The sequence below is a fragment of the Canis lupus genome, chromosome 26 (genome assembly GCF_011100685.1).
Source record: "Canis lupus familiaris isolate Mischka breed German Shepherd chromosome 26, alternate assembly UU_Cfam_GSD_1.0, whole genome shotgun sequence".
Classification (NCBI taxonomy): Eukaryota; Metazoa; Chordata; class Mammalia; order Carnivora; family Canidae; genus Canis; species Canis lupus.
Window position 1 is genome coordinate 26,713,302 of NC_049247.1, and position 22,265 is coordinate 26,735,566.

The following is a 22,265-nucleotide window of genomic DNA, read 5'->3' on the forward strand; positions in this document are numbered from 1 at the left end:
CTGTGCTCCCTGCTGGGGACTCAGGCCTGGCAGAGATTTCTGAGGGATGTCCAGTGTATAATCCTCTACAATGCACACGACAGCTTCTACCCACAGCCTGGAAAGAGTGCTCCCTGGTCTTCAGTGCTGAGGGAACTTCTGGGAGAAGAGAACTCTCCAAACCAGAAAGGAATCAAGTAAGAGGAAAGAAATCAGCATCCTGCACAGAACTGCTCATGTGTCTAGGTGGACTCATCACTGCTCTGGACGTGATCCTCATCTATGTGGTTCTACAAGAGACATCACCTCAGTCCTGTCCCATGAACAGCCCAGGGATCTGTGGACAGACTCACTATGTGGAGCATGAATAGGGTAAAAAAGTGTCCTGTGGGGATGGGAGGCCACATAAGGGGACATCTGTCCTGGCCCTAAGGAACTTGACATTTGACAGTGTAGTGAGGAGGCAGGAGTTATCCCTAATGGACTCGTGTCACCATGTCGTACAATGCTGTGTCTAGGCCTAGACCCAGGGAACACCCTTCACATGTTTCTGAGGGATAAGGGTTGATCAGAGCAGAAAACCTGCCACCTGATACTGCCTGTGTCAGGGCTCATAGCTGGGACCTCTGCACCCCTGTCACATGTAGCCCCTCCCAGCCCTACCCCTTTGTGTCCTCAGACACAGGGACTAGGGTCTTATTTGCATGGATGGCCCCTCCCTCTCTCAGAGGTTGAATAGGGGAAGGGAGAGATTAGAGGAGGTCTGCTTAGCTGTGGGTCCCCAGAAGGCAGGATCAATCAGTGATGACCTCCAACATGGCCTGGTGCCCTCTCCTCCTCACACTCTTTGCTTACTGCGCAGGTGACTGGATATGGGGAAAGGGGAAGGGATCCTGGGAGGGCACATGGGCTCTGATTTTTCCCCTTTTCTGTAGAAGAGAGCATCTCCCTCTCTGTGTCTCTCTCCCTTGCAGGGTCCTAGGCCCAGTCTGTGCTAACTCAGCCACCCTCAGTGTCGGGGTCGCTGGGCCAGAGGGTCACCATCTCCTGCTCTGGAAGCACAAACAACATCAGTATTGTTGGTGCGAGCTGGTACCAACAGCTCCCAGGAAAGGCCCCTAAACTCCTCGTGGACAGTGATGGGGATCGACCGTCAGGGGTCCCTGACCGATTTTCTGGCTCTAAGTCTGGCAAATCAGCCACCCTGACCATCACTGGGCTTCAGGCTGAGGACGAGGCTGATTATTACTGTATATTGGTCCCACGCTTTGTGCTCACACAGTGCTCCGGGCCTGGGGGGAAGTGAGACACAAACCTGCCATCCTCAGTGTGACGGGGCTGCCGGGGCAGTCCTAAAAGTTGGGCCAAGTCAGTGCTTCTTTGTTTGTTTGATATAAACAGACATCTGAGACCCCCCTCAAGGAATTTATCTATAATTCTTTCCACATTCTCTTAAACTTCTCCTTGAAGCCTGTCCTTGGGATCATGATATTGTATGATTTTCTAAAATTGAGTACAGATTCTTGGGTGCCAAGGTCAGCTGCCCTGAGGACAGAGTCCATGACAGGTCAGGGCAGAAACAGGGACCCTGAATCCAGCTCTGAGTCAGGACACATCAGGAGTGTCCAATATGTGTCCTGCTACCAACAGCTCCATGAATGGGCAGTCAAATCCTCATGTATTATGATGACTGGACCTTCTGTGGACCCTGGTCCATTCTCTGGCTCCATGTCTGACAGCTCTGGCTGTCTGGCCATTGCTGGGCTGAGCCAGGAGGATGAGGTCATGCTTCACTGCCCCTCCAGTGACAGCATTTCAAGGATTATATAGAATCCCAGATCCTTGAGAACAGAGACCAGAACCCCTTTGTCATCTGCTGGGAGGGGGAGGCCCCAGCAGCTGCTCTGGCTCAGTGTGTGGCTCCTGTGTCTGCTGTTCCTGTTGCAAACATGGGTCCAGGTCCATGCAGGGCCGCCACCTGGGTTTCAGTGCTACTCCTTCCCTTGTGTCCCCAAAGACATTCACTGTATCATCTTCCTAGAAAAAAGGCCTCAAAGAAACAAAAGGCCTCAAATGACACAGAAAGGTCATCTCCCCCATCAGGTTGTGACACAGGGTCTCTTTCTACTGAAATACATGGAATAGGGGTGGCAGGGCCAGGGTGCTCACCTCCCACCTGACCTCTGAGGAATCCAGGATCTCCATCATTGGTCATTTAGCTATTTCTAGAAGTTTCCAGACTCATGGAATCCTCTTACTCCTCTTCAATACGATTGCCTGTTCTTTTTGCTCATTGAGTGATTGCTTCTGTTACTGATGCACCAATTCCAGAGTATCTATGTCTGAATCATAGATTTGGATCTTCTGACATAACCCCCTTTCCATTCTCATCAATGCTGAATCCTAATCAGGTTTTTTTTTGTTGTTGTTGTTGTTGTTGTTCACATGCATCCTCCAATACTTGAAGAAAGATGTCAAGTTTATTTATTTAATTTTAAAGATTTTATAGATTTATTCATGAGAGACACAGAGAAAGATAGAGTCAGAGACACAGCCAGATAGAGAAGCAGGCTTCATGCATGGAGCCCAATTTCAGACTTGATCCTGGGATTTCAGGATCATGCCCTGGGCCCAAGACAGGCGCTAAACCACAGAGCCACCCAGGGATCCCCAAGATATTGAGTTTAATGGTATTTAGGTCACATTTGCACATTCCTGAAATGGTAGAAATGTCTTCCCCACATCTCCCCATTAGCTATTTTCCTCGGTGTGAGACTGAGTTCTATGTGTCTGGGAGAGAGTGTGTCATCATTGTAAAATTCCTCTGTTTCTATTTATGTGAATTTTATGAGGACTTTGCTTTCACATAGACAACAGTTCTTTGTAGGTCTAGCGAGATCATGTAATTTGATTCTGTTAATTCATTAGTATGACTGTTGCTAGAGAAATTATCTTTATGAAAACCCACTGCATATCTATAATAATTCACAATGGTTATAGGGTCTGAATATATTAGTCTGACAATGCAATCTCACTGTTCATAATTTATTTAGAACACTTGAATCACTATTTCTTCTTTTAGTTCACTATATTCTGCAATCTTTCTATTTCTGTACTCTATGTGTCACGTGTATGTATCCCTATTGTATTTTTTTTCCATAAGAGTTTAAAATTTCCATTGTTTTAAATATCATATATATATGACTTATTTATTTTTAGAGAGATGGAGAAAGGAAGAGAATGAGTGGGAGAGAGGCAGGGGGAGAGTGAGTGAGGGAATCTCTAGCAGACTCCCCACTGAGTGCTGAATCTGACATGGTGGGACTCGATCCCATGACACGGAGGTCATGACCTGAGATAAAAACAAGAATCAGACACTCAAACTCTTTTCCAGCTGGAACCATGGAGGGTGCAGAAGAGAAGAAAAAAAGGGTTCTTGCTGTGCCAGAAACCCTTAAGGAAAAGCAAAGGAATTTCACAGAGTTGCAGATCAAGCATCTGAGAAAAAAGTTTGCCCAAAAGATGCTTCGAAAGACAAGGAAGCTTATCTATGAAAAGGCTAAGCATTACCGCAAGGACTCCAGGCAGATGTACAGAACTGAGATGCGAATGGCGAGGATGGCGAGAAAAGCTGGCAACAGCTCCGTGCCTGCAGAACCCAAATTGCCATTTGTCATCAGTATCGGAGGTATAAGTCAATCGGAGAAGGACAAATATTATATGTTCTCATTCATTTGGGGACTATAAATAATAGTGAAAGGGAATATAAGGGAAGGGAGAAGAAATGTGTGGGAAATATCAGAAAGGGAGACAGAACATGAAGACTCCTAACTCTGGGAAACTAACTAGGGGTGGTGGAAAGGGTGGAGGGCGGGGGGGTGGGGGTGAATGGGTGACGCGCACTGAGGGGGGCCTTTGATGGGATGAGCACTGGGTGTTATTCTGTATGTTGGCAAATTGAACACCAATAAAAAATAAATTTATTATAAAAAAATAATAAAAAAGGATCGAGGTATCAATGGTGTGAGCCCAAAGGTTCCAAAGGTGCTGCAGCTTTTTCACCTTTGGCAGGTCTTCAATGGCACCTTTGTTAAGCTCAACAAGGCTTCAGCAAACATGCTGAGGATTGTGGAACCATATACAGTAGGGTGTACACAAACCTGAAGTTATTGAACGAGTTGATCTACAAGCATGCTTATGGTAAGATCAACAAGAAGCGAAATGCCCTGACAGGTAACACATTGCCCAATCTCGTGGTAAATATGGTGTCATCTGCATGGAGGATCCCTTCAAATTATCTTCTCCATGTGGCAGAATGAAGAAAACGATTACTCATTTTGAAGAAGTTGGAGATGCTGGGAACAGGGAAGACCAGATCAATTGGCTTATTAGAAGGATGAACTAGGTATCTAGCACGATTATTTTTCTAATCTGGTTAGTTAATAAATAACTGTTTTCAAATGGAAAAAAAAAGAATTAATCGGCTGAGTCACCCACGCATTCGAAAAAGTATATATATAATCAAATCAAACTATGATCTCTGAAGGTTTGTTAGGTTCTTTTGTTTTCATTTGTTTGTTTGTTTGGGGGTGTTTTTATATATTTTTAAAAAGATTTTATTGATTTATTCCTGAAAATACACAGAGAGGAGAGAGAGAGAGTGGGGCAGAGACACAGGCAGAGGGAGAAACAGGCTCCATGCAGGGAGCCAATGCAGGACTGGATCCTGGGTCTCCAGGATCACCCCTGAGGCTGAGGGCGGTGCTAAAACACTGAGCCACCCAAGCTGCCCATTTTTTTTTGTATTTTTATTGGAGTTAGTTTTGCCAACATATAGTTTATTTATTTTTTAACAAATTTATTTTTTATTGGTGTTCAATTTACCAACATACATAATAACACCCAGTGCTCATCCCGTCAAGTGCCCCACTCAGTGCCCCTCACTCGGACACTCCATCCCCCTGCCCAACTCCCCTTCCACTATGCCTTGTTTGTTTTCCAGACATAGGAGCACTCATGTTTTGTCACTCTCACTAATATTTCCTACTCATTTTATCTCCATTCCATTTCAATAGTGTTTATATTTCCCATATGAATTAAACCATATAATGTATGTCTTTCTCCGATTGACTTACTTCACTCAGCATAATACCCTCCAGTTCCATGCACGTTGAAGCAAATGGTGGGTATTCATTGTTTCTAAGGGCTGAGAAATATTCCATTGTATACATAGACCACATCATCTTTATCCATTCATCTTTCAATGGACACCGAGACTCCTTCCACAGTTTGGCTATTGTGGACATTGCTGCTATAAACACCGGGGTGAAGGTGTCCTGGTGTTTCACTGCATCTGTATTTTTGGGATAAATCCCCCAGCAGTACAATTGCTGGGTCATATGGTACCTCTATTTTTAACTCTTTGAGGAACCCCCACACAGTTTTCCAGAGTGGCTGCACCAGTTCACATTCCCACCAACAATGCAAGAGGGTTCCCCTTTTTCCACATCCTCTCTAACATTTGTTATTTCCTGTCTTGTTAATGTTCACCAATTATCACTGGTTGGAGGTGGTATGTCATTGTGGTTTTGATTTGTATTTCCCTGATGGCAAGTGATGGGGAGCATTTCCTCATGTGCTTCTTGGCCACGTCTATGTCTTCCTCTGTGAAATACCTCTTCATGTCTTTTGGCATTTCATGATTGGATTGTTTGTTTCTTTGTTGTTGAGTTTAATAAGTCCTTTATAGATCTTGGATACTAGCCCTTTATCTGATACGTCATTTGCAAATATCTTCTCCCATTCTGTAGGTTGTCTTTTTGTTTTGTTGAATGTTTCTTTTGATGCGCAGAAGCTTTTTATCCTGATTAAGTCCTAATAGTATATTTTTGCTTTTGTATCCCTTGCCATCATAGATTTATCTAGCAAGAAGTGCTGTGGCCAAGTCTAAAAAGGGTGTTGCCTGTGTTCACCTCTAGGATTTTGATGGAATCTTGTCTCACATTTAGATCTTTCATCCATTTTGAGTTTATCTTTGTGTATGGTGAAAGAGAATATGCTAGATTCATTTTTCTGCATGTGGATGTCCAATTTTCCCAGCCCCATTTATTGAAGAGACTGTCCTTTTTCCATTGGATAGTCTTTCCTACTTTGTCAAATATTAATTGACCATAGAGTTGAGGGCCCATGTCTGGGTTCTCCATTTTATTCCATTGATCTATGTGTCTGTTTGTGTGCCAGTACCACACTGTCTTAATGATCAAAACTTTGTAGTACAACCTGAAATATGGCATTGTCATGCCCTGGCTCTGGTTTTCTTCTTCAATATTCTCCGGGTTATTCAGGGTCTTTTCTGATTCCACACAAATCTTTTTTTTTTTTTTTAATTTTTTTTTATTTATTTATGATAGTCACAGAGAGAGAGAGAGAGAGAGGCAGAGACATAGGCAGAGGGAGAAGCAGGCTCCATGCACCGGGAGCCTGACGTGGGACTTGATCCTGGGTCTCCAGGATCACGCCCTGGGCCAAAGGCAGGCGCCAAACCTCTGCGCCACCCAGGGATCCCCTGATTCCACACAAATCTAAGATGCTTTCTTCCAACTCTCTGAAGAAAATCCATGGTAGTGTGGAAGGAGACTTGGTGTCCATTGAAAGATGAATAGATAAAGAAGATGTGGTTTGTGTATACAATGGAATATTCCTCAGCCAGTAGAAATGACAAATACCCACCATTTTGCTTCGATATGGATGGAACTGGTGGGTACTATGCTGAGTGAAGTAAGTCAATCAGAGAGGGACAAACATTATATGATCTCATTCATTTGGGGGGAATATAAGAAATAGTGAAAGGGAAATAAAGAGAGAGGAGAGAAAATGAGTGGGAAATATTAGAGAGGGAGACAGAACATGAGAGACTCCTAACTCTGGGAAACAAACAAGGGGTGGATTAAAGGGTGGTGGGCGGGTGTTGGGGGTGACTGGGTGACAGGCACTGAAGGGGGCACTTGATGGGATGAGCACTGGGTGTTATGCTATATGTTGGCAATTTGAACTGCAATAAAAAAAGAAAGAAAGTCTATGGTACTTTGATAGAGATTGCATTGAACGTATAAATTGCCCTGGGTAGCATAGTTATTTTCACAATATTAATTCCTCCAATCCATTAGCATGGAATTTTTTTCCATCTCTTTGTGTCTTCCTCCATTTATTTCAGAAGTGTTCTGTTGTTTTTAGGGTGTAGATGCTTTACCTTTTTCTTCTTGTTATCCTAGTATCTTATGTTTTGAGTGCAAATGTAAATGGGATTGACTCCTTAATTTCTTTTTCTTCAGTTTCATTGTTAGTGCATAGAATGCCACTGATTTCTGCGCATTGATTTTGTTATCCTGTCACATTGCTGAATAGCTGTATGAGTTCTAGCAATCTTGGGGTGGAGTCATTTGGGTTTTCTCTGTACAGCATTATGTAATCTGCAGAGAGGGAGAGTTTGACTTCTTCTTTGCCAATTTGAATATCTTTTATTTCTTTTTGTTGCCTGGTTGTGGATGTAGGACTTTTTAGTACTATTTGAATAGCAATGGTGTACGGAGTGGACATCCCTGTCATGTTCTTGATCTTAGGGGAAAGGCTTTCGTGTTTCCCCATTGAGAATGATATTTGCTGTGGTCTTTTCATAGATGGCTTTTAAGACCCTGAGGAATGTTCCCTATATCCCTACTCTTTGAAGAGTTTTGATCAGGAATGGATGCTGTATTTTGTCAAATGCTTTTTCTGAACCTATTGACAGGATCATATGGTTTTGTTTTTCCTCTTTTGATGTGATATATCCTGTTGATTGTTTTACGAGTGTTGAATCAGCCTTGCATCTCGGGGATAAATCCCACTTGGCCACGGGGAATAATCTTCTTAATATATTGCTGGATCCTATTGGCTAGTACCTTTTTGAGAATTTTTGCATCTGTGTTCGTCAGGGAATTGGTCTCTAATTCTCCTTTTTGGTGGGATCTTTGCCTGGTTTTGGAATTAAGGTGATACTGGCATCACAAAAATAGTTTGAAGTATTCTGTCCCTTTCTATCCTTCACAACAGCTTTAGTAGAAAAGGCATTATTTCTTCTATAAAGGTTTGATAGAATTCCCCCAGGGAAGCCATCTGGCCCTGGACATTTGTGTCTTGGGAGGTTTTGATGACTGTTTCAATTTCCCTCCCTGGCTTTTGGCCTGTTCAGGTTTTCTATTTCTTTCTTCCTGTCAGAGTTTTGGTAATTTGTGGTTTTCCAGAAAATGCATCCATTTCTTCTAGAGTTGCCTAACTTATTGGTGTATAGCTGTTCATAATATGTTTTTAAAATCGTTTGTATTTCCTTGGTATTGGTTGTGATCTCTCTTCTTTCATTCATGATTCTATTAATTGAAGTCATTTATCTCTTCCTTTAAATAAAGATGGCCAACGGTTTATCTATCTTATTAATTCTTTCAAAGAATCAAATCCTGGTTTTGTTGATTTGTTCTTCAGTTCTTCTGATCTCTATTTCATAGAGTTCTGCTCTCTTCTTCTGCTTGGTGTAGGTTTTATTTACTGTTCTTCTCCAGTTCCTTTAGGTGTGAGGGTTATCTGGTGTATTTGTTTTTTTCAAAATTTTTGAGGGATGCTTGTATTGAGATGTATTTCCCTCTTAGGACTGCTTTTGCTGTATCCCAAAGATTTTGAATTGTTGTATATTCATTTTTCATTCGTTTTTTTCTGAAGCTGACTGTATCTTATACCTTTTGAGGAACGGTTTCTAATTATATTGTGTATTTTTTCTAAGGAAATTGGTCTATTTAGGCATTCTTGGACCATTTTTCTTCTTTTTTTTTCATTTTTTCTTCTTAATAAAGTATACCTGTTTTCGTGATTTATTTTTCTCCACATTTCATTACTTATTTCCCTAATTGAGTATCATAATCATCATTTAAAATTTTTATTTTATTTTTTTAATTTTTTTTAATTTTTATTTATTTATGATAGTCACAGAGAAAGAAAGAGAGAGAGGTAGAGACACAGGCAGAGGGAGAAGCAGGCTCCATGCACTGGGAGCCCGATGTGGGATTGGATCCCGGGTCTCCAGGATCGCACCCTGGGCCAAAGGCAGGTGCCAAACTACTGCGGCCACCCAGGGATCCCATCATTTAAAATTTTAAATAGGTTTATCTTATTCTGTCACTGAAAAACCTGACTGTGAAGCACCATTTTGATAAATACGGGACACAATTGTTGGGACAACCAGGGAGCTCTGGGCAACTGAGAAGAAAAGAGAGCTGATGCCAACCTTCTTCACACGTGAGAAGGGCCTGACCCTGCTCCAGTGGGACTCGGACCAACGACTCCACCAATTTGAGGCTCTCCTGTGCAGTGACTCTATAACCCTCTGGTTATAGAAACTAGATGATGGCTTTCCTTCAACCCATATGTAGACCGACATCATCTCTTCCTTCTTCCTGTGACAAGAGCCATTACCATGAATTTGAAATAAGGTATAATTATCTGGGAAATAATTTAATAACCATTCCTTACATTCTGATGTATGGAACATTCATGGGGAATAAGACCCCATATGTCATGAGTGACTCCATTCCAAGAGCAAAAGGAAAGAAGGAGCAAGACTGTCCCTAGATATCATAGTGGTGCCCAAGAGACTGTGCTGTCATATTTCCTTCATCGTTCAAGGCCCAATTGTGACCTGAAATGCACATGAGAACACCACCTGTTACCCAGTGTATCTCAGAGAGCAGACCATGCTCTCACTTACAGGACATGGTAGCCACCATGGTGACCCCCTGCCCTAACCATGTGGGATTCCAGAACTCCCACCTATTTCTACTCTGCACACATGAGCACCAAGAACTACATAGTCAGCATGATTAGGTCTCTGTTCAAGTGACCAAATGTCAGAGAGGGCAACTGAGGATAGGAGGCTTGTGATGGGAAGAATCACTGGGTGGTGTCCACAGAGGGGTGAGGAGGAGCTCCCTCAAATTGGAAGACTAAGGTGAGTGGCAGATGACAAGTCGTTCAGTTCACAGGGGCTTCTCTGACCTGACAGTAGCCTGAGCTGTGAAAGGATCAATCTTCTCCCAGGTTCTCTGTATCCATGCAGCTGTCCTCGATACCTCAGCCATTCACTCTAGAGCATTCTGCAGATTCCTCAGAGAGCTCCCCTGTGGAGGGGTAGGGACTCTGTGCCGGGGAACCTGCAAGAGTCCAGGCAGAGGAAGTCCGTTCTTTTTGCCTTAGATGGCCCTCCCTCACCTGCACTTTTTGCTGAACCTTCTCTCCTCTCCTGGGCATCTTCATACTTTTGACCTCTTATCCCTCTGGTATTGACTTGGTTCCCAAACACTAATCACCTCCATTCTCAGATGACAGGGTGGAATCTCACCTTCACCTGGGATTCCATTAAGAACGCATTTAACAGGCCCAGAGTGATCCTATTCCTGAACGATGATTTTCTATGACAGAGTTTCATAATTCTGTCTCCAACTTCTCCTTCTTATACTTGCCTTTACTAAGACCAGAAGTAGAGATGGGCAAACATGTGGAGTAGATGTATGGGGATAGGCCACTACCTCATATGAGAAGATGCATCTTCTCAAGGGAATCTTAATTTTGTTTAAGGTCCATATACCTTCTCCAGAATCCTCATTCAGACCCTCCCTCACTTGGATAGTTCAGATGTGGGGCGGACCCACACATCTCAAGGGAGGACTGCTGGTTTTTGACAACCTCCTACCCTAAGGACTCACTTAGATGGTCCCCTGTCCTCCTCAACACGAATTATCCTTATTTTCACAATCTGACCTTTTGTTATTCAAATATCAAATCCCATCTATACCTATGTGTTTTAGATGTTTATATACAATTCAGATATTACAACATATTTGAAAATTAGGTACTTTATGAATATCTGGCTCTCACTCTAGAGACACAATACTGAAGAATTTCTATAACTTCTTAATTTGAATCTGAAAGTTCAGCAGAGAACATAGGAATCAATGAAATAAGATATAATTATCTGGGAAATAATTTATACCAGAAATATATAGGTTACTGACTGCATGATTCCAGGGTAAATAGAAAAAAAAGATGCTTCATTGGAGTGAAATATGCTTTTTTTTCTCCACCTTCAAATAATCCAACAGTCCCTAGGTGTGTGTCAAATCTGGAGGAGTATTCTCTGGATATCATTGTTCTCAGAAAAAGGGAATCATGGTCCAATGAGGAGATGGGGGAGATGTTAGAGCCTGGAGGTTGGAGGGGGAGCTGGGGAAAACAGCAGAAAAAGGCTGCTTTTAAGGAGGAGGGTGTCTTTCCCGGGAGCCACATTCTGAGGAAGCAAAGAGCTAGAGGCATATCTCTCTTCTCCTCCTGCCAACATCACTGGTCAGAAACAAAGAGAGAAACTCCTTCCTCGCCAGACCTATTATTCCTTCATGTGCATCAATCAGAGAATTCTTCACTTTGGTATTAATTGGTTTAAATATTTGGCTGTTCCCAAATCCGGGGCATATATATTGAGGATTGTTAAGTCCTCTTGTTGGATAGATCCTTTAAGTATGAGATAGTGTCCCCTCTTCATCTCTCACTACAGTCTTCGGGGTAAATTTTAGTTTAACTGATATAAGGATGGCTACCCCTGCTTTCTTTTGAGGACCACTTGAATGGTAAATGGTTCTCCAACCTTTTATTTTCAGGCTGTAGGTGTCCTTCTGTCTGAAATGAGTCTCTTGTAGACAGCAAATAGATGGGTCCTGCTTTTTATCCAGTCTGAAACCCTGTGCCTTTTGATGGGGACATAAAGCCCGTTCACGTTCAGAGTTACTATTGACAGATATGAGTTTTAGTGTCATCATATCTATTCAGTCCTTGTTTTTGTGGGAATGTTCCACTGAACTTCTTCTTAAAGGGGAATTTTAAGAGTCCCCCTTAAAAGTTCTTGTAGAACTGGTTTGGTGGTCACATATTCTTCAGTTCTGCCTGTCTTGGAAGCTCTTTATCTCTCCTTCCATTTTGAATAAGAGCCTTGCTGGATAAAGTATTCTTGGTTGCATGTTCTTCTCATTTAGGACCTTGAATATATCCTGCCAGTCCTTTCTGGCCTGCCAGGTCTCTGTGGAGAGGTCTGCTGTTACCCTAATATTCCTCCCATGAAGTCAGGGATTTCTTGTCTCTTGCTGCTTTAAGGATCTTCTCTTGATCTTTGCAATTTGCAAGCGTCACTATTAGATGTCGAGGTGTTGAATGGTTTTTATTGATTTTAGGGGGGGGGGATCTCTCTATTTCCTGGATCTGAATGCCTGTTTCCCTTCCCAGATTAGGAAAGTTTTCAGCTAGGATTTGTTCAAATACATATTCTTGCCCTCTGCCCCTTTTGGCACCCTCGGGAACCCCAATTAAATGTAGGTTTTTCTTCCTCAGGCTGTCATTTATTTCCCTTAATCTAACCTCATGGTCTTTTAACTGTCTGTCTCTTTTTTCCTCAGTTTCCCTCTTTGCCATCAACTTGTCTTCTATGTCACTCACTCGTTCTTCCACCTCGTTAACCCTCGTCGTTAGGACTTCTAGTTTGGATTGCATCTCATTCAATTGTTTTTAATTTCTGCCTGATTGGATCTAAATTCTGCAGTCATGAAGTCTCTTGAGTCCTTTATGCTCTTTCTAGAGCCACCAGTAGCTGTATGATAGTGGCTTTCTGAAGTGGGCTTTCTGACTGGAATTGTAATCCAGATTTTGTAACTGTATGGGAGAGAGGACTGTTTTCTGATTCTTTCTTTGGAGGTGGAGATTTTCCTTCTAGTTATTTTGCTCAGTGCAGAATGGCCAAAAGCAAGTTGTATTGGGAAAAGGAGAAAAAGAGAAAGAAGGAAAGAAAAGAGAAAAGAAAAAAGAAAAAAGGAAGAGAAAAAGAAAAAAAGAGAAGAAAAGAGAAAGAGAAAGAAAAAGATGAAAGGGAAAAAGGGTGGGGGAAGCAAACAGAAATCAAAAAGAAAAAAAACCACGGTGGAGTATCTTCTAATTCTGTATACTTTTAAGTCCCTTGACTTCCCCTGGAACTTGTCCCTCTAGCTGGTTTTCTGGGGAGGGGCCTGTTGTGCTGATATTCAGGTCTTAGAACTTGGGGGGAGCTGCTCTGCCCCCTGCCTGGTGCAGGGCTCAGTGAGGGTTGTTTACCCCCTGAGGTCCCAGGAGGAACAACCATGGTGGTGGCAGCAGCTCTGGAAACATGGATTCAGCCCCCACAAGGAACTCTGAGGCACTTGACCTGCAGGCCTGGAGGCTCCGGGGTGCGGGGCTGCCATTCTGCTCAGCTTGGGGCAGGAGCGTCCTTGCTGTCCTGGGCCCTCCCGGCCTCTGCCTGTCCCGGGGGGAGGCTGGATCCCGGGCTGTATCCCTGGCGCCTTGGGCTCCCAGCCTGCGCTTTGGATTCGTGCTCCTGGCCGCGCAGCCCCCTCCGAGGAGCCGCTGCCCGAGCCCATCCAAGCTGCAACCGGAGCCCGCAACCGCCACCACAACGGATCCTCTTCCTCCACCCCGAGCCCCTCCAAGCTGCTCCTGCCACACAGCCTCCTCCACCAGAGCCACCGTCCAAGTCCCTCTGAGCTGCTCCGGTCCACTGTGCATGCTGCAGCCCTTAGGGAGCTTGGCCACCGGGTATGGTGCACTCGTCCTGCACGTGCAGGTGTCGTTAGTGTCCCAGGGAGCCCGAGGGCATCCCCGCCCTCCTGGGGTCCTGCTATAACCCCCTTCAGGTGCCTTTCCGCCCGGGAGGATTGGTGCAGCTCCTGCTTGTCCTGGACGGGGCTCTCCTGTCCTGGTGACACTCGCCCGGCCTTAGCCCGGCTCCTCGTGGGGCCCCTCCCCCTTGGATGCATTTGTTTCTTTATTTCTTTTTCCCTGTCTTCCTACCTTGATATAAGCACGAACTCTTCTCACTGTAGTGTTCCAGCTGGTCTCTCTTTAAATCTCAGGGCCATATTCATAGATTTTCAGGATTATTTGAAGGGTTTCTAGGTAATTTGGTGGAGACAGTTGATTTGAGGACCCTAATCTTCAGCCATCTTGCCCTCTTCCTGTATGGATGGACCCTACACCCAGCAGAAGAAGAGACTTAATTAGAATTTGAGCAGAACTCAACGAAATCGAGACCAGAAGAACTGTGGAACAGATCAACAGAACCAGGAGTTGGTTCTTTGAAAGAATTAATAAGATAGATAAACCATTAGCCAACCTTTTTAAAAGAGAGAGAGGGAAAGACTCAAATTAATAAATTCATGAATGAGGGATCCCTGGGTTGGCGCAGCGGTTTGGCGCCTGCCTTTGGCCCAGGGCGCGATCCTGGAGACCCCCGGATCGAATCCCACGTCAGGCTCCCGGTGCATGGAGCCCTGCTTCTCCCTCTGCCTGTGTCTCTGCCTCTCTCTCTCTCTCTCTCCTCTGTGACTATCATTAATAATAAAAAAAAAAAATAAATTCATGAATGAGAAAGGAGAGAGCACTACCAACACCAAGGAATACAAACGATTTAAAAACATATTATGAGCAGCTATACGCCAATAAAGGCAATCTAGAAGAAATGGACGCATTCCTGGAAAGCCACAAACTACCAAAACTGGAACAGGAAGAAATAGAAAACCTGAACAGGCCAATAATCAGGGAGGAAATTGAAGCAGTCATCAAAAACCTCCCAAGACACAAGAGTCCAGGGCCAGATGGCTGCCCAGGGGAATTCTATCAAACGTTTAAAGAAGAAATCATACCTATTCTACTAAAGCTGTTTGGAAAGATAGAAAGAGATGGAGTACTTCCAAATTCGTTCTATGAGGCCAGAATCACCTTAATTCCAAAACCAGACAAAGACCCCACCAAAAGGGAGAATTACAGACCAATATCCCTGATGAACATGGATGCAATAATTCTCAACAAGATACTAGCCAATAGGATCCAACAGCACACTAAGAAAATTATTCACCACGACCAAGTAAGATTTATCCCCGGGACACAAGGCTGGTTCAACACTCGTAAAGCAATCAATGTGATTCATCATATCAGCAAGAGAAAAACCAAGAACCATATGATCCTCTCATTAGGTGCAGAGAAAGCATTTGACAAAAATACAGCATCCATTTTCTGATCAAAAGTCTTCAGAGTGTAGAGATAGAGGGAACATTCCTCAACATCTTAAAAGCCATCTACGAAAAGCCCACAGCAAATATCATTCTCAATGGGGAAGCACTAGGAGCCTTTCCCCTAAGATCAGGAACAAGACAGGATGTCCACTCTCACCACTGCTGTTCAACATAGTACTGGAAGTCCTAGCCTCAGCAATCAGACAACAAAAAGACATTAAAGGCATTCAAATTGGCAAAGAAGAAGTCAAAACTCTCTCTCTTCGCTGATGACATGATGCTCTACATAGAAAACCCAAAAGTCTCCACCCCAAGATTGCTAGAACTCATACAGCAATTTGGTCGCATTTACTTTTAAAGAGTTCAGGAATAGAGCAGTTTGAGTCCACTTCCAAAGGTTTAGGGAAAAATCAACATGCTATTTGCAAATATCTTCTCCCATTCTGTAGGTTGTCTTGTAGTTTTGTTGGCTGTATCCTTTGCTGTGCAAAAGCTTCTTATCTTGATGAAGTCCCAATAGTTCATTTTTGCTTTTGTTTCTTTTGCCTTCGTGGATGTATCTTGCAAGAAGTTACTGTGGCCGAGTTCAAAAAGATTGTTGCCTGTGTTCTCCTCTAGGATTTTGATGGATTCTTGTCTCACATTTAGATCTTTCATCCATTTTGAGTTATCTTTGTGTATGGTTTAAGAGAAATGGTCTTCTTTCATTCTTCTCTGCACGTGGCTGTCCAATTTTCACAGCAGCCATTAGAAATGACAAATACACAACCGTTTGCTTCAACGTGGATGGAACTGGAGGGTATTATGCTGAGTGAAATAAGTCAGTCGGAGAAGGGACAGACATTATATGGTCTCATTCATTTTGGGAATATAAATAATAGTGAAAGGGAATAGAAGGGAAGGGAGGAGAAATGGGTAGGAAATATCAGAAAGGGAGACAGAAACATGAAGACTCCTAACTCTGGGAAACAAACTAGGGGTGGTGGGAAGGGAGTTGGGGCGGGGGTTGGGGGTGACTGGGTGCGGACACTGAAGGGTGCACTTGATGGGATGAGCACTGGATGTTATTTTGTATGTTGGCAAATGGAACTCCAATAAAAAGTAATTTATTATTAAAAAAATATCAACTTGTTAGTTTTCAGACTTGTAGCCAGAGATTTTAGGAAGCTAGAAGAAATCGGGGTCAAGTTCAGGTTATAATGATCATGAATTGCATCATGTATTTACTCAGATGTGTCATGGAAATATATTTCTTCTCAATAACCACCCATATTTCTACTAAATATAGCTGAATTAATATAAATTAGTTCAGGGATCCCTGGGTGGCGCAGCAGTTTGGCGCCTGCCTTTGGCCCAGAGCGTGATCCTGGATACCCGGGATCGAATCCCACATCGGGGCTCCCGGTGCATGGAGCCTGCTTCTCCCTCTGCCTATGTCTCTGCCTCTCTCTCTCTCTGTGACTATCATAAATAAAAAAATAAAAAATATACAAATTAGTTCACTGAATTTGAAGAGTTTCAAAAATAACCTATCTGATTATACACATATTTGCAGCAAGTTTTGCACTTGAACATATAGGCTCTTGTTAAAACCTGCCTTGCTGCAACTCTTCTGAAAAGCCTCTGGTTAAATGTTTAAACAGCTCCCCCAGTATAGAATCCAAGCCAAAACTTGTGCCAAATACTTGTCATCAGACTTAACCTGCAACACGTATACACTTGGGTACATACCCAGGTGTCTGTTCTTGAAGTACCAAAATATCCCAGGATTCCTGTGCCTGCCAGAACATGACCTTCCTGTCATGGTCATGACAGGACCTGCTAAATGGTTCGAAACTCTGTAAGAAGGTGGCAGGCTGATATCCCCAAGAGGCTTTATTGGATCCATAAATTCAATGTTAGTTCCCTAAATCTGACTGGTCATATATGATCATGTGTGTAAAGATATATGACATTCTACCCCTTGTTCATTTCCCAGAGTTAGGAGTCTCTCATGTTTTGTCACCCTCTCTAATTTTTCCCACCTATTTTCTATCCTTTTCCCCTAAGGGTTAGTTGAAAGGGAGATGGGTGGGGGGTGATGGGGTGACTAGGTGATCGTCACTAAGGGAGGCACTTGACGGGATGAGCACTGGGTGTTATTCTATATGTTGACAAATTGAACACCAATACAAACTAAATTTATAAAAAAAATGTACTATGTGTAGAAACACCAGCTCAGTCCTGACCCATATAGAGCTGAGAGCACCATGGTTGGAGTCACCTGAGAACTCTGAGTAGAGCATAAAGTCTACACTGAGGTGATGGGAAGACGCCTAATGGGACAGCTGGCAAGTCCTTAATGGAAAAAATATTGGACAGAGAAGAGGAAAGATAGAAATTTTCTCTTATGGTTTTTAGTCACCAATCAGTTGAGGGCATGTCTGGTACCATGCACCAGAGGGCACTTGGTTCCATTTCCTAGGAATCAGATTTGATCAGAGCTGGGACCTGCCACCTGGCACTGCCTATGCCCTCTGCTCACAGTGAGGAAATCCCCACACCCTGGGGCCGCAAACAACCTCTCCCATGTCCACCCCCCTCATATCCTCTGGCAGAGGCACCTGACCCAAGGTCAGGGAGGGGTCAAAGGGCTGGTGTCTCATTTGCATGGATGGCCCCTCCCTTTCTCAGAGGATGAAGAGGGGAAGGGAGAGATGAGGGGAGGCTCTGTTCAACTGTGGGACCACAGAGGGCAGGATCAGTGATGACCTCCACCATGGCCTGGTCCCCTCTCCTTCTCAGCCTCCTCACTCACTGCACAGGTTACTGGATGTGGGAACAGGGGACTAGGGCCTGGGAGGACACATGGGATCCTGCATTCTTCTTTTGTCTTCAGGCCTCAGCATCACCCTCTCTGTATCTTTCCCCCTTGCAGGGTCCTGGGCCCAGTCCATCCTGACTCAGCAGCCCTCAGTCTCTGGGTCACTGGGCCAGAGGGTCACCATCTCTTGCACTGGATTCCCTAGCAACAATGATTATGATGCAATGAAAATTCATACTTAAGTGGGCTGGTACCAACAGTCCCCAGGAAAGTCACCCAGTCTCCTCATTTATGATGAAACCAGAAACTCTGGGGTCCCTGATCGATTCTCTGGCTCCAGAACTGGTAGCTCAGCCTCCCTGCCCATCTCTGGACTCCAGGCTGAGGACAAGACTGAGTATTACTGCTCAGCATGGGATGATCGTCTTGATGCTCACACAGTGCTCTGGGTCCATGGGGAAGTGAGACACAAACCTGCTGTCCCCACAGCAAAGGGGTTTCCTCTGCAGCCCTTTTTCCTTGGCTGTCAGCTGGTTCCTTTATTTCCTTGGTGTAATCTGGAGTCTGAGATACACTCCAAGAAAGTTTATCTACAAAATATATCCCCATTCTCTTAAACTGAGTTCCCAAAATCCATCTTTGGCATGAACACGTGATAGGATTTTCTCAGATTCAACAGACATTCCTGGCTGCCAGGGACAGGCTGCCCTGGGCAATGAGTTCATGCAGGTCAAGGCTTGATACAGACATGCAGAATCCAGGTTTGTCTGAGACATAGCTCATCAGAGGTGTGCAGTGGTGTGTCCTGGTAACAACGGCTCCCATGAATGGGCCTAAATCCTTATCTAGAAATACATTTAGATCACTTGGTGGCCCGGATCCATTCTCTGGCTCCGTGTCTGGCAACTCTAGCTTCATGAACATCACTAGGGCTATGGTCTGAAGATGGAGCTGCTCCTCACAGCCCCTCCTGGGACAAAATTCTTGGGGCTCACACTGAGCCCCAGACCTGTGAAAATGGGGAGCAAACCCCTTTCTCATCTGCTGGGAGCAGGAACCCAACATCTGTTCAGGCTCAGCCTGTGGCTTCTGCTTCTCCTGCTCCTGCTGCTGCCACCTTGGGACTAGGTCCATCCTGGGCACTGCCCTGGAGGGGGTGCTTCCACCTTCCCTTCTATCCTCAAGTCACTCACAACAACCCTTTCTAGACCAAGATTCCAAAAAGACATAGAAAGGAAGTTCTCCTCTCTTCCCTTCTATTCCCTTTCACTATTATTTATATTCCCAAAATGAATGAGATCCACACCTGCCAGTCCCAGTCATGAACTTCAGCCTCTGCCTGAGTCTGGGCCCAGGGCACACGTTCTGTCAGCCTCAGGCCCCCAGAGCTCAGGGGGGTCTTCCCAGCCTCCTTCCCATGACAGACACCATAAGAAGTTTGGGGTGGACAGCAGTGACCAGAATGAAGTGCTCCTTCCCTGGAGGCTGAAGGGATGAGAGAGAGCCCCCAGCTCCGCCTCCTGTGGCTGGGGTCCTGAGGGTGTGCAGGTGGTGAAAAGGTTTGTGTTCGTCTCCATCTCCACTTCTGCATGAAATTCACTGTCCAGGGCACTGCAGCCTGACTTTGGACATTCAGCTCATGCTCCTCCCTGACTCTGCCTCCCCCTGGGGTGTGAAGGTCTGCAAGCATCCCCCCTAACACATGTTCACTTTCATCAGCACCTTCTGTAATATTTCAAAGGGACACATGAAGAGGGGGCAGGTCTCACTTCATCCAATACCCATCTCACCCCTGAGGACCTTCAGCAGAGGGGAGGACTCATTTCCCCAAATGCTGCCGGTACGCTGCAGGGACGGCCCCAGGGAGCCAGCCTGGACCGAGGGACACTGCCTCCAGACTCTTCTTTCCTCTCCTATACTTGGGAGGTGGCCCATGGTTCTCCCCCAGGCTCCTGTCCCCCTAGACAGCCACACCCACCCCGGGGTGTGCTCACCAGGCCTGGACACCAACCTCGGGTCATGGGCATTTCTCCTGCCGCTCAGGGTCAGGGTCCACCAATTCTGAGCTAGGAAATAGTGTTTTTGCTCCTTCCCCAGATCTTCTACTCTTTCATGCACAGCGAAACCTCCCCCTACTTGAGGTTCTCCTGCAGTGACAGCAGCACCCTCTGACGGGGCCCATCAAACCACATTCCCACATTCCTCTTCCCCCTTCTCTCCTCACCTTCCTCCTCTTGCACAGGCCTGATCAGATCCTGCGAACACAGCCACCTCCATCCCTGCCTGCTCTGTTTCTGTTGCAGTTGCTCTGCCCCAACCACATGGTTTATTCAGAGCTGCCCTGTAATGTCCCCCTGTATATTCGGGCCACATTATCACCAGATGGTGTTTCTTCTGTGAAATCACTGCCTGCCAGCTTGTTTGGAGCATCTTCATGCCGTTTTTTGTTTTTTTCTTCTATGACTCAATGTGCAGGACATGGTCACTCGTCTCTTGAGATACACTGAAAGGCCCACCTTGGAGGAGCCCCATAAATGTCCCAGGGAGTGGGATAGGTTGTCTTTTGCATAATTTATGTTTTGTAGTCATTCCCCCTCTCACAGGAGTGCTTATTTCTGGATGACTTCCCTCCATGTGGGACGCTCTCAAATCAGACACTGTATCCATGTTCTTTACATCGGACCCCGCAGGGTGCTTCACACAGTCCTTCAGGTCACTGCTGAGTGCTGGTGTCACAGATCTGGTTATAAACCTAGGACACTGAGGACCCTGAGATGGACATGTAATCAGCAGGGGGGCACTGTGCATCCTTCTGGGCCTGCAAGGGGACCCTCCCAGCTGGGGGAGCCCCCCTGGCCTGAGGGGCTGGGCAGAGGCTGAGCTGCCCCTTGTGCCCCCTGGTGAGATCCAGGAGCCTGGTGCCCCTCAGGGCCTGGCAGAGGCTCATGCACAGTGTCTTAAGTGGGTTTTCACTTCTGCTCCCTCCACTGCCTCCTGAGTCCCACTCAGAGCAGGCCATGTCATCAGACTCCTCTGTGCCCTGGTCTCCTGAATCACTGATCAGATGGAGTCTGAGAGAGTCTGTAAAGAGGTGATAATTTTCACAAAGAGCACACTTTATTTCCCTGGAGACAGTGGAGAGTATATGACAAGCCTGGGAGAGAAGGGCTCGACTCTGGGGACCAGGGGCTCGTGGGTGAAGTAGTCCTGTGGATATGACTTCCTACAGCTGACACCACTCAGGACCATGGGCAACCTCATTTAGGCCTGTTCCTCATCCTCAGCAACCTGCAGCAGCCTCCTCTCCTCTGGTACAAACTGATGCTTTGCAACAGTTGGGTGGAGGGAGATGTATTGGATGTCCAGGAAGGAGAAATCACAATAATTGCTGGAAATCCCTTTGCCAATGAAGCTGTCACGAATACTCAAAACTAGGATTTTGCTACTTCAGAGGGAAGAACAGTGAAATGGGTATTACCATAGTAAGGAGCTTTCTGGAGAAGACCTGAGTTGAGAGCTAGCACAGCCTTGACTGAACTTCCTGTCCTACAGCCTGATTTCTGCCATGGGGTTGGTCAACCTGTTCTCCTTGACCATCACTGGGTTCCAGGATGAGGACAAATTATCAGTGTCGCTCAGTTGGCTTGAACCACCATGCCCCCGAGAGCTACTGCTACATGGGTAAAAGAGATACATATCTCCCTTCCACTCTGTCTGACTCCCTCCTCCCCTGTCCCCACCCCAAGTCCCACACCATCTCAAGTTCTACCTTCCTCCAACCCTGCTACTGGAAGTCAAATACAGGCTTTATGACAATCACCCCCTTTCTTGCTTATCTCGATACAAACCTGATTGGTCTAATTTCCAGAGCAAATAGCTGCTCAATCATGGTGGTGTCGGTGAGGAGGGGATGCCAAGAAGAACAGAAGTCTAGCCTGTGTCACCTGCAATCCAGTTAGATTCCTGCCACCACCCCCCTTGGATCAACCCTCCTGTGACCCAGGATTTGCCGGTCATTCCCTGAGCTCCAGAACCTTTGATGAGATGGGTTGATCCCTTTCTTCTCAACTTATATTCTCCCTTTATCCCATTATTTGGGATGACATTGGATAAGCCTTATTTTTGGTAGTATCTATGGTCTCTGGTCCTATATTCACAAATCATCTCAATATTCTAGGACAATTTCCACAAAGGCCCTTTTTTCTTCAGGGACAGTGAATGGAGCACTTACCAATGCAATGAGTCAGGGCCCAGGATGTTGGAAATAACAGATCACTAATGTTCTTTTCATATCATTCCTCATATGCCGGACAATTTTA

The 22,265-nt window shown here is 45.1% G+C and overlaps 1 protein-coding gene and 1 pseudogene across 1 annotated transcript in view; both read left to right on the top strand.

Annotated features, from left to right (window-relative positions):
• LOC119869150 (immunoglobulin lambda-1 light chain-like) overlaps positions 1-22,265 on the top strand; it is a 1,083,218-nt gene that overhangs the window by 71,990 nt on the left and 988,963 nt on the right. The gene's annotated exons all lie outside the window — the stretch shown is intronic.
• On the top strand, positions 718-4,384 carry LOC100856527 (annotated as a pseudogene).